The sequence below is a fragment of the Parasteatoda tepidariorum genome, chromosome 6 (assembly GCF_982258835.1).
Source record: "Parasteatoda tepidariorum strain Cologne lab strain chromosome 6, Ptep-v5.0, whole genome shotgun sequence".
Taxonomy (NCBI): Eukaryota; Metazoa; Arthropoda; class Arachnida; order Araneae; family Theridiidae; genus Parasteatoda; species Parasteatoda tepidariorum.
In genome coordinates, this window is record NC_141760.1 from 40,743,227 (window position 1) to 40,757,248 (window position 14,022).

General features: G+C 30.8%; 1 long non-coding RNA gene across 1 annotated transcript in view; it reads right to left on the bottom strand.

Moving 5' to 3' along the window:
• Nucleotides 1–14,022, bottom strand: part of LOC122271474 (uncharacterized) — a 123,823-nt gene that overhangs the window by 50,245 nt on the left and 59,556 nt on the right. The window contains exon 2 of the long non-coding RNA XR_006226389.3: nt 13,425–13,687. This is a non-coding gene — a long non-coding RNA (uncharacterized LOC122271474). The remainder of the gene's footprint in view (nt 1–13,424; nt 13,688–14,022) is intronic.

Genomic DNA, 14,022 nt, shown 5'->3' on the forward strand with positions numbered 1-14,022 from the left:
TAAGTTCTATATTTAACTACTCAGGTATTACTCAAACTTTAGGGCCATATTATAAAAAAGTTGAATCAATAAGCATAGATCAGTGAATTGATTTTGTTTTTGGTATACTTAAGGCTTTTTCGGCAAATGTCACTCTTGTCTAGTTTAAGCAAAAGTCGTTCATGACCTTGAAAGTTGGGCAAAGTTTCAGTTCCTTACTACTTTTAGGTCAATTTTAAAGTAACGCCAAATGTACACCCTCCATAGGTTAATTTTTAGGAACTACTCATTAGTATTTGTTCGCAAATATTATACTTTTGTGTATCACTGTTGGAACGAGTAAATTTTGACGGTCAAAGCCTAAGGTTAATCCATAGGTTAATTTTTTAGGAACTACTCATTAGTATATGTTTGCAAATATTATACTTTTGTGTATCACTGTTGGAACGAGTAAATTTTGACAGCCAAAGCCTAAGGTTAATCCATAGGTTAATTTTTTAGGAACTACTCATTAGTATATATTTGCAAATATTATACTTTAGTGTATTACTTTTGGAACGAGTAAATTTTGACAGCCAAAGCCTAAGGTTAATCCATAGGTTAATTTTTTAGGAACTACTCATTAGTATATGTTTGCAAATATTATACTTTTGTGTATCACTGTTGGAACGAGTAAATTTTGACAGCCAAAGCCTAAGGTTAATCCATAGGTTAATTTTTTAGGAACTACTCATTAGTATATATTTGCAAATATTATACTTTTGTGTATTACTTTTGGAACGAGTAAATTTTGACAGCCAAAGCCTATGAAAACAGTCTTATTTCGGAGATTTTTGTATGACATTTGACTTTTATGCAAAGGTCCGCTGAACGTATTTATATCTTAATAGCTAGTGTGTAAATAGTGGAACACAAAATAATGGTCAATACTGTGGTTTACGCATCTCACAGATATTATTTCCACACGTAATTAGATTTTTCTTCGCATAATTTTAGAGGGTCTTCAGTTTCGACACCACCAGACCCTTGGAGAAATTGCAAAATCACATGTCTAATAGCTTTAGATAAGGAACATATCTTAAAACTTTTCCCAAAACCAAAAATGTCAAGTAACCACCTTGTCTGTCTTTTAAAAAACATGCTAAATGAATCTTTGAAGAAAAAAAATGAATATCAAAAGAAAAAAAAATGAAATTTTTTATCACTCTTATTTTACAATGAAACAAACTTTACCGATTCTCTAGCATTTTTAACTGAATTTAAAAAACTGCAATTATAACACACAAGCTATTTGCAAATCATAAATAAAAAATTTCATATGTTGCAGCCATACAATAAAATTTGAAGCGTCATGAAGCTTATGGCTGCTGAATCATATCGCAAAACATCCAGTAGTCTTGAAAGGAAAAGGCTTAAGACGTTGATGCAATCATCGTGCATATTAAATTCTTGGACACACAAAAAAGAAATATTTCAATCAACTTAATTAAGTCATTAAGAGAAAACGATATAGATGTCTTATTAATTACACCATTAATTTAAATCAGTACCTTCCCAAAACTATTATAGGTGAAATATATTTTTTCACACTTTATTTAAGGCCGCTCCCCCTTTTTTTTTGTACATATAAAACGTCACATTCTCCACCTTTAGCATCGTCTCGAAATCCTTCCGTGACTATTTCCTATCCATCAAATACTCCCCATTCGCCGATATTTTGTAGAAGATAATATTCCCCCTGCAAAACGCCTGCATTCCCGATGTATTAAAAAGAGAGGAAGTGCGTAAACGCGCAAGTGTTTAGCGGTTTGCGTTTTAAGAAGATGTGCGTGTTTTGTATGCGTGCATTTACCAAAATGGTTTATAAAGCTGTTAGGGAATTTTAAAATTTCCCTCCTTTACTTTTCCCCTACCAATATATTTTATTTATTTTATTTTTTTTATGTCTGAACTTGTGTTAAATCATTCATCGAATGCAAGTGTTGATGTATTCTTTCTATCCGGCGGAGGGTGTTGAGTTGAGGTCTGTTGCTATGGTTATACTTTTATTGCTTTTTATGCGCATAAAAGGATCCATATAAAATATAGTGAACATTCATAAAGATATTAAGGAAGAAAAAGCGGTAAGAAAATTGTTATTTCGCCTTAGTTTGGCATCTATGGTGCAGAATATAACATACAATAATATGCCTGAGAATCGGTCTCTACTTTTACTAATTAATTAGTTAGTTTACTGGTATTAATATTTCTCGAGCAAGTTACGACTAATTGAAATTAATGCCTTTTTATCAGCTTATGAAAATTAAATTTTGAAGAAATAATAATGACTCAATGGGCAAAATATCAGAAATCTGAGGTTTTTAATTTATGTTGATTTAATTAAATTATCACTACCTTCGGCAAGCACTATTATACATATTGACTTTCGCACATCTTGCAGGTTAGTAATTTCGCTAAGATAAGTTGAGTCAAATAAGTTTTCCAAATGATTCCAAGAATGTAAAACTGATAGTAAAAAAAAAAAAAAAAAAAAAAAAAAATTGACCACTTACTATAAATCAGTAACGTTTACTTTCTAACTAAATATTTAGATCACGAAGTAATTTAAAGACTCTGACATATATTATTACATTTAATACATTAGAATTGAGAGAGAAATTTGTTGTCATTTGTTGTCTAAAAAACGTAAAAATTAGTTAAAACTTAACTTTACTTTTAAATTTATGATCCGTATGTTTTTAAAGCAAAAGTTTCTATGTTAAAAAACTTAGCATAGAATTTATCGAAATTAAAATTAAAACCAATATTAGAATAGAAGTCACGAAATCACTTACTTACTCAAAACTATAATTTAATTTAATGGCTAATCAGTGATTAATGGTTTAATTTAAATATTGGACTATGAATCACATGATCGAATTAGAGAATAGGTGGGCTTTTGTAAAATAAAATAGTGGTAAAGAGATAATGCTCCTCCTAAAATCAAGAATTTTTTTTGTGGAAAGGAAAACGTTGTTTCTTATGATACTCAAACAAACCAAACCTGCCAGCCATTGGCCTTTGCGAGCTAAGTCAGGAAAACGCTCTTTTCGTTTGACAAGAGAGCACCACATGGGTGAAAGCACGTCTTAGCTGAAAACCTCCCAGATAGATGGCAGCACCACTCATTCGTGAGGCCACTTCCACAATTTTTACATAAATCTGAAAGGTTAGGAAATTTCCCCCAGCTCCAGTACCCTAGCTCAACAACCGACCGTATGTATAGACCGTATAGTATGTATATCGCGTGTACTCGGTGGATCTTAGCGCAGTCAAGATCGAACCCTGGCCACCCCAGCTATAGAGAGAAATATATATTTAAGCTATAGAGAGAAATATATATTTAATAATTCTTAGAAGCCGTGGTATTGGGGAATATTACACTCTATCTGGTAAATTTCAATGGGTTTAAAACAGCTCCCAGAATGATCATGTGATGTATTAACAACTTTCTATTCATGATCAAGTTTCTTTTTACGCTAGTCTGGCGCATAAGGCTTTAAGTCACGCCCACCATCACTTGCGGTCCAAAGCAGTTTCCCAAGTCAAGCTCCAGCTGGATCATCCAAGAGCATCATCTCTTTCACTCACTATCATTGTTCACCATAGTTTCGATCTTCCTTGCTTCCTTCGTCCCTCCGGTGTCCAGATGAGAACGACAAGAGTTAAGTCAGTGGCAGACATTCGCAAACTTTGTCCCAGCCACGTCCATCTTCGAAGTTTGATTTCTTCAGCAATTGGTCTCGTTTTAGTCACTCGGTATAGTTGATTATTTGAAATTACGTAAGGCTAATTGAAAATCCTGAGTAGGGCTTTTGTTTATATTTTATAATTTTATAACCGTCGTTGTGAGCAGCTGCCCAATTTTATGGGTTTACGATTACTAATGTTCAATTCCGTAGCCTTGTAATTTTGAACCCAATCCAGAAGACAAGAGAACTCCTGGATCGAGTATTGGGAGAAATTTGCCTTCGTAGAGGACTTCTTGATGGAGCTAACCCGCATTTGCGCTACATGGAGAGGAAGACAGCGAGAACCTCTCACGGTTAGCCTCACGGCAAGGGGACTGTAACCCATGATCCGTCTACCACTGAGGATATTTCACGTCATCACTGTCGTCGGTGGAAGCCGGATGCGGAATTCGTATCGATTGGGATTCGAACCCAGATCGCCTCATTGGAAGGCGAACGCTCTATCCCCTGAGACATCGCGGCTCAGGACTTCTGTTTGGAAGGAGTTCGAAAAGTTTTTTTTTATTTTTTTTTATTTTTATTTTTAGATTTAGTAAGTTTCCAAGTTTCGCGCACACATAAAGTAGGACGGATTTAACTGTTAAATTGAAGGTGAGTAGTTTCAACTCGATTGTTAACTCGGAAGAGATCCAGATTTTACTTAATGTTCTAAAAACACCACCTTCTTTGATCAGTCTGGATATGACAAATTCATCAGTTTCACCTGTGGTAGACACGACTGAACCAGTAACAACCTTCTATTACATAATCAATATTTATTTTCGTCTATAAAATGCATTTAAAAATTCACACAAAATTCACTAAAAAATATTAATCTCTTTTAAATAAGACATTAAGAGTCAGGCGCTAAGTTCCTCAAAATTCTACAAAATAAAATAAGTTATCACAAATATCCAATAATAACCATTACAGTCTATCTCTTAAAATAGAATATCAGTTTTGTAGGAAAGCCTGTTCGTAGAAACTATGCATTTCCCAATAAAATACTGCCTTCCTATCATAAACTGGAATAAAATTAATAACTGAGTCTAAGGAGCTATAAAAGACGATTACATATTAAACGACATCTTTATGTCAAAATCTTTTGATAGAAATTCCATAACTACTATTCAGATTTCGACACAATTGCGTGTAATCAAAAAGGGGTATTTTACCCTTGGAATAAATTTCGCTTATTTAGCTTTACTTCTAAGTTGTATCGATTGATAATATTTAAACTAAATGTTTTATTTGCATCGATATGTTTCCCTGCAATCATTTTGAACATTAATCAATAAATCATTAACGTTTTCTCACTTGATTTAAAATATGCATTCAATGAGATTTAAAGGGAGGCATGTTATTAAAAGTAAGTTATTAAGCATCATTTATTGTCGTTACGTTTATAGCATTTAACAAAATTTTGAGAGCTAGAGAATGATCAATATTTTATGCGTTTTAAAACAGTTGATAAACTTTTTGCTAATTTCAAACTACAAAGAGTAAATACTATTGTAAAATTATCTTACTGTATGATAATGTGTATGTATGGTAATGTGGAAAAAAATTGTAATGTGGTATGTATGGTAATGTGGTTCTGGTGGAAAAAAAAGCATAACTCTGGTATTAAAAGTTAAAATATGTGGTATTTTAACTATTCATTAAGTAATTTTTCTACTCATATAGTTACCTTTTAACGAAAATTCTTATTTTCAAAATTATAGTTCATATTAGCAAACATTGAGTAAAAAATACAAACTGAAAAGTAAATTTAACCGAATAAATGGATTTATGCCAGGCTCTAAGATTTCACGACAAAATTACAAAATTTTACGACATTTACCAAAATTTATCGCATATTGTAAAACCATATCTTCGAGTTAATATAGTGTATCGACCAAAATATAATTCCAATTCACTAGTATATAAGACATGTTAACTCAATTATATGGTGGAATACCTTTTCATAGATGAAGGTTGACATTGTCGATTACTCCTCGCCCCACATTGGTGACCTTCGGCCGTGATGTAAACACGCCTATCTTGGTAGAAACGCTCACTTAGATTTGAACACGCCTACTTCGTTGGATGATCCACATTGAACAGTTGACTTGCTACTTGTGATTGCGACATTATCCACCTCCTCGTGCTGTTGCTACTCAGTTTCGATCACACATAACATACAAAATATTCACTCGACTGCTAATGGCAAAACAGGAGCGACCACGTCCGTGAACTTAATGCAGCTCTCACGATCAGCACTCAAAAAGTACGGTGATCTTAATACAGATCTCCCTGCTTCTCGCAAGACAGCAATGAATCAACCAGTGGTTCAATATACTTCAGAGCTTGTGGAATCAAAGAGGAAAAAAAACATTTTCCTCCTTTTTTTCCTACCATGTTTATTTTTAAATTGCAGCTTATTTCCTCAAAATTAGAATTTAGGAACAAAAAAAATGAATGTTTTAATATGGCATAAAATTTATTTTTGACTTCATCTTAATGAAGAATCTTCGTTGACAATGAAATTTCCCGGTTTTAGAACCGAAACTAAATGTGTTAAATGTCTCTTATGTGGTTTTATTTGTTCTTTTTAAGATTTGTCCATACATACTCAAAATTAACCTTTTTTCTATTAGAAAACAATTGACATGTAATTAATAGTGGATAATGTAGTACAGAATAATGAGTTGCAGGATTTAAAAGCTAAATAGTGATGTAAATAATAAACAACACCACAATGTATTTTTTTTTTTTTTTAAATAATGCGCATCTTTACTTCGAAATATATCTCCAATACAAAACACAGGAAATAATTTTAGTTTGCATTTTAATTTTCGTTAGTAATTTGCTTCATAGCCAATTTCATAGATATCTTTGTAGATGTCGCTAAATCCACACAAGATATAGTTTTGACAGAAAACACAAGGTTTTAATTAAAAATTGGGATATTTATACGATAATTTATCAAGTATAGAATCCTGGATGATGTGTAGAATAGCATGTCAGGTAAATGACTTCTTCAATTTTTCTGACACATACGTATTTTGTTGTTGAATTTTTCAAAGGTAATTTCGCTTAAATATGGCTGAATTTCGTAGTTACGGTGATCAATTTCCTCCTTAAAGACGTGGATGGTTGTAGACCGTTAACATAAACCACAAAAAAAAAAAGAAATTCAAAGAAAAAAGGTCTTACGACGTTAAATCACATGATGTTGGTGGCCAATTCTGATCATTAAAAGACCAAATCACGCGATCTTAACAAATCTCAAAATATTGTTCAACAATAAAAACAAAATGTTTTTTTTCTCTAAATTCAAGCTTGCGTGAATTTTGGGGAACTTTTAAGAATGAAATTGAAAATGGCTATTCTAAGTTTAAATTCGTCTAAAAAATATTTAAATATTTATTAATCTCTTGATTTTTTTTCTTCGTATTAGAAACTCGCATTAACATTCAACCGGTGTAATTATATTAAAACTTAAAATAGAATTCATAACATTTCAAACACTCTTTTTAGTATAGTTAAAAGATTTATAATGAATTACTTTCGTGGAAAATGACTATTTCAAAGTATTTTACATTTTTAGAAAAGAAACATTACTTCATGAACTGTGCATTAAACATAACCGAAACTTTTATTCCTAAATTACCCAAAGGAAGATCTTAAAATAAAAAAAGGAGTGATTTTTACGAAAAAAAATATCGGGTATTCATTTTCAAATACCAAAATCTACATCAGCACCGAATTGAGTGAAACTTTCTTTTACCCCATTTGGAAACATAATGGACTCTAAACGAGGAGGGCATATAAAAAATGCCCTTCTCCCTAACGTCAATAAAGTTAGAGGCCCAAAAAGTGTTTTTCAGGAATTTTCGACGAAGAACATTAAATGTTCTGAACTCATCAGGGATCGTTTCTAAAAATTTCACCATTAGGTAATGACAGATGGCAACATGAGCGAGTAAGTTACGATTACGGAACGTAAAAACTGAAAATATCTCACTATGAAATATTTCAATGTTTCAAGTTTGAATATATTATCACTGAAATTTTTCTACATTATACAGAGCAGACAATAAGCATAAAAAGTGTAAAAAGAATTTGAAATAACTTTAATGCTTATATTTGTCTGTGTTTTAGTGGACTAGTGGTGTGAATCCGTAACATATCTAAATTTTATAGCTTAATAGGCTATTAGCATAAAAAAGAAAAATCTAATTTTGTTCTAATATTTTTGAATTAAAATGTAGAGAGTGTTCTAGTTCAAAATTTTATGTATTTTATTCTTTTTTTGAATCGCTATATTAATTGTTAATAATTGCATTTGCTATAAATTTTCTATACTATGTGCATTTTGCACCTATAATTAATTAAATTCTCCTGGGAAATAATAACTACTTTTTACATAATTGGGTAATTTATGTATCAAAATAAAAATAATGGTCGCCCTTAAAATTATAGTTTCATTTTCAATGTTATCATTATATTTCCATGGTAGTTAATTAATACTTTCTATTAAAAACTTTTTTTTGCTAAAAGAAAAGTATTTTTAATTGTAATTTACATGCTGCTTTCAGTTAGTTTCTTTCGATAAAGGATAGTTATTGTAAGTTATAAGAGGATGTTTGGGTTGGGTTAAACTAATTTGACTTTAAAGTTTTATTGATTTTAGTCACTAAAACTAAGCGGTTAATAATTAACATTATGAATTTTCAGAAATTTCAGTGGGTTAAGGTAAAAGGTATTTAGTTTGTGCATCATTTTTTTGAAATATTTATAAAGTTTTTGTGTTTCGGTAGTTTATAAATAAGGAGCCATTTAATGATGTGACACATTTTTTTTTCTTTTACATTTTCGACACACTTTACCCCTCCTCCACCAAAATATTTGTTATGGATCCTATTCATTTTTTTAAAACTTTTAACTGTGTGTTTTAATGACAATTGTGACCATAACTATAATAATACTTGCATGTGTACTTATTTAGATGAAAAAGAATATAAAAACAAAATAATAAGAATATTTAATCTAATAATTTTAAATGTTTTTATATTAATTAAAATGTGCGTTGCCTCACATTTTCAGCCCCCTCCCCCTCTTGTCACAAACTTTTATAATTTTATCAAGTTCATCCGCGCGCCATCATTTGTTTATGGTCCCTAATTTATATTTTCGTTTATTAGGAACTTTTATTTGTTAAAATATGTTTGAATTATTGAATGTGCACTTTTTGTGAATCAATTAATATCTGAGTTAATAATAGTTATCATTTCTAATAAATATATAATTTCTGTTAATTATCAATCGGTAAAATCCGACAGTTATAATTTTTATTGTGGATTCATTTTGATTTGTTAAAATAAAAGTTTTTTTTTTTTAATTTAATAACTTTCACGCCGATATAGAATTAGTGAGTTTTGGTAGTTAACAATTATTATCATGGATTATAGAAAAAAAATTGTGTGTTGAAATAAATTGTGTTTTAGTATTAATTTTGTACATTTGGTGTTTCTAGTTCATTTTTCTTTTGGTAAAGAAAAATTCTCCTTACAAACTGATATATTGTTTTAAAAAATTATTTAAGTTTAAAATTATTTATTGTTTCTATTTTAAATTAATTATTTGTAAAGAGACAGTTTTTTTTTAAAAAAAATCAGATATAGCTAGATATTTGGTATTTTTGAATTTTTTTAGGACATGTTTCTTATGCAAAACTATTAAGTGCGTGTTTTTTTCTTCTTAATGTTTCGAAAGGTGAAACTAAAGAAAACCACGTCGTCGAAATATGTACACATAATGCATTTTATGATAAATGTTAACCTAGCTCATTTAAAATTCCATAAATAAAACTTTTTAATTTTTTACCATTAAAATTTACTTTTACTAAACACTCATTATAAAGATAAATATTTCATTCAATACATACTATAAAAAATTCCTAAAAATTCGAAACATAACTGTGACCGTAAAAGCGACCAAATTTGCGAAACTGAAATTTTACACAACAATTTGCGTCCTTAAATGTCTTCGCAAAACTAAACTAGTGAAATTTGCTGGAAGAGAAGCCATAAGTACAGTACAGAACCCGTTATCCGGAAATCAGAAAACCGGAAAACCAAAAAACCGGAACGAAATTCGATAAATTTTCTCGCCATTTAAAAAAAAAAAATTTTTTTCCTCATAAGATTTTAGGATTTTTCGTTCTTTTTTGAAAGATGTTTACCTTACCATCATTTTGGAAATAATCATTAGAGTATTACTCCATCGTTTTTTCTTCTTTTTAAGATTATTTCCAAAAAAAAAATTTTTTTTTTAGTTGGCGATTGTTGTAGCGATTCAGAAAACCGGAAAAATCAGTTATCCGGAATAGCGATGGTCCCGATCGTTCCGGATAATCGGTTCCCTACTGTATAGCAAACATAATATCAATTCACAAATTATCAGAAACTTAATCAAGTTTTATATAGTGCTGCCCTAAACTTCAAGGTCTTTTCCTGAGTAACTGACTTAAAGTAAATATTTTAAGTTTTCCCCACCTTTGAGGCAAGTTTAGTTGAAATTTAGACGCTTAGACATTTTTATTTAGATGATTAAAGTGTTGCATTTTACACACTGGTGCTAACTTAAATCAGATCAAAATCAAGTTGATAGAAAAGTGCACCAAAAATTTTAGACAAGCTTAAAATTATTGTATTATTTCTAAAATGATGCATATTTCTTCCAATACCTGGACGCAATTAATTGACAGAAAAATTATACCACAGAAAAAGAACACAATTACTAAAAAATTAAAACAGAAAGAGAAGTATTCACATTTTCACAAATTTTAACTGCACACAAGTTTAGGCACAAATAGCGATGTTTATTCAAGGGGGAAAAAAACACAAAATTTTATTAATTAACGTTTTAATTCTTTTTCAATTAAGTGAAACAGCGAGTTTACCATTGGAAGTACCAGATTTCGCTCATTTTTTGTATGGATTTCGAACCATCTATTTTAATGGCTTTTTCGGATTCCAGCACTCATGAATACTGCTTTCCATTCCCACTTATGACTTGTAAAACAATATCCCCAAATATTTTCCATGGGTATATAGGGCAAGATAAAACTGCTGCATTTTTAGCTCTAAACCATTATTTTTTAGAAGAAGATTCATGTACGCTGGCATTATCTTGTTGAAAAACCTACTTAGGCTCCTCTAATATAACTCTAAAAGGTACTAAATGGCTTCTTAGTTCCTGAAAAACCACTCAAAAATAAACACGTAAATTGCAAAAAAAATTTCGTAACTGAACTGCAAATTCGTCGAACAGGGCCGTGATGGCTCAGTGTTTATGGCACAGAGCTGTTATTTGGTTCGATCACCAGTCGCGGCTTGAAGCCCACCTAGCTTCATATACCAGCTTGTCCGGGAAGTATAGGTGACCTGCGTGCAATGTTGACTATATTGCTACAATCATGCCGTTGATCACGAAATTGTGGAGACTTAACCTCCATGATCCTCTCTGGCTCCCAACGGGCTTTTACAGCATGCTTTACTGGACAACAGATTAATTCATTCTTATCCGCACTTATGGCATCAATTTAGTCTCGCTTATGTATGATATAGATTAAAGGTAAAGGAATTTGGGGCATTTAGAACCCTTTGGTGTATCCAGTTTAATGAATGTGTTTACGAATGAGGTCTCTTGAAACAATATGACCTATTTGAATTTTTAGGTCAATTTTGGTTTTAAGCTGAATTTTTTTATACGCTCTCAAAGTCGTCCTTCTCGGATAATTAGGTGGTCAATGTGGTTTATAATTCTTACCACGGATTAAAACTCTACATATTCTTAAATAAAACGTTCAAACTCTACTTTGAAATATTTATTTAAATTTAAATTTCTTAGACTTGTTTTTAAATTTTAGCTTCCAAATTCCCGAAACTTCTTTCTGTGCGAATTGTCTTAACCTTGGCATTAAGACTGAAATTTGAAAGTACCCCAATGAATCATATTGATTACCGAAAACGTCACAACCTTTTAATGTGTCGTAATTTTTTATAAATCTGCATTTATTTACTCGTCTGTTCAAACTTTTATTACAAATAAAGCTTGAATTCTATTTGTTTTAATTTTATTTTTTTACAAATTCCTTTTATTTTTCTTCGAATCTACTTCAGGCTATTTATTATACTTAAAGTAAAATAATAATTTTCTGAAAATCTGAATTACACCTGGAAATCTGGATTGCATGAGTGCTAAAACTATTGTGGTTCACTATATGAGGCCTTTTGGTATGAGAAACATAATTTTTAGTCTATATCCTGTGACCCATAAAAAACGTTTATATCTCCAAAAATACTAGATTAAAAATACTTAATTTAGATCTTTTTTTTAGAATTTTATTTCGATATATTTAGGTATAAATGTCTCTCTTCTCTCTATATAAATCTTAAATGTGGTAATAGTTATAAATGTAAAACTGAACTTTTAATACATAAAAAAATTATAATTTTTGGGATATTAATCCTATCGAATCGATTCATCATAAAAAAACAGCGCGAGAAACAATATTTTACAGAGTTCATTCCCCCATCGACCCCTTCCTATTCTATAAATTTAAGAATGGCAATTTAAATCTCACCTCAAGTTAAGTTGAAAATATCAGATAAATATTTTAGGCCTAAAACAGGCCTTTTAACGAATGTTTCTTATTCGCCAATATAAAGCATTAAGCTCGCATAAGAAAAGTTTTGATACTTACAACAATAATAAATACTTTTAAAATAAATACAACTTTAAAACGTAATTCAAATATTTATTTATTTCTAATAAAGGATCGAGTAAAGTATAACATGCAATAATTACCGTTCCATGTCACACTCGAAAATTTTCTTTTTATATTGTCGATCTTAAGGAAATCTTAATCATTTTGCTTAAAATATAAAATGATTCGAGATACTAATATGAGTTCTAATGTAACGGTGAATAGCATTTCACCTAAAATCCGAAATGATGCAGCAACCCAACATAAAAATGAATAACATATAGCCTAAAATCCAAGTCCACGCAAAACCCAAACAGCATCTTGCATCCTAACATAAGGATGAATAAGATTTAGCCTAAAAATCCAAGACGTCGCAACATCATGGATCTCAAAACGATGGTGAATAACATTTAACCTAGAATCTTGCATCCTAACAAAATAATACTTACCATAAATTCTAAAATAATACTAGAGCCTAACATCTTGGATCCTTATATAATGATGAGCAATATTTAGCCTAAAATCTAAGGTTGTTGAAGAGGCTAACATCTTGGATCCTATTGTAATGATGAATAGCATTTAGCTTTAAACTCCAAGATACTGCTAAAGCCTAACTTTTCGGATCCTAACATAATAATAAATAAAACTTTTCTTAAAATCTAAGATAATGAAAGAAGCCTAATATAATGATGCATATGATTTAGCCTAAAGTTCAAGAAAATGCGAGAGGCTTATTATCATTTTAAAGGCACCAAGAGCTTTGCGTATCCATCAACAAAGCATGCAAGCATTGACTTTAGAAAACCGTACTTCATTTTTCCAATTTCAAAAATCGCAACAAATATACTAGAAACTTTGGCTTACGCTTCCATTCTATTTCCTTCAAAAACGGTAAAAATAGTCGAAACCTAACTTACCTTCTAAATCTCTGTTGACTTATTCCGTTTTCTTCCCCAAACCACCTCCAGAGAAAGTGATCTTTTTTCGATTCCTCTCCATCTGGCTGAAACTAATGATGGTTAAGGGAAGAGGCGATCGAAGACGTGTCTTTTCTTGAAAGGAGAGTTGCATAAAATGACCATTAGAGGTATTCCAGGAGAAATGGATGATTTTTCCTTTTGCTCAAAAAACCGCTCCCTAAGTGGCTAGTTGTTTCAACATCAGTTTGAAGAAAAGGTTTCTAGATTTAAAATAGAGGTCATAAATAAGAAGTTATAACGCATAAAGGCATTTATCTCTTCCGCAGACCAGAGAGAGAGAGAAAAAAGGCATTTGTTGAAATGATAGGGAAGATTTTTCATAGGGATAACATTATTTTGAAAATCAGCGGCATTCTTATCATATGTATGATAGCGGCAGAATTGGCAGAACATTATCGTATTTGCATTACCCTTTTAGATTAAGATTTATTTTGAAAAAGGGAAAAGTTTGTGTAATTGACGGAAGTTATAATTAACTCATGTAACAAGAATACACATTGATGAATGCGCTTTTAAAAAAATAAATAGGCAATAA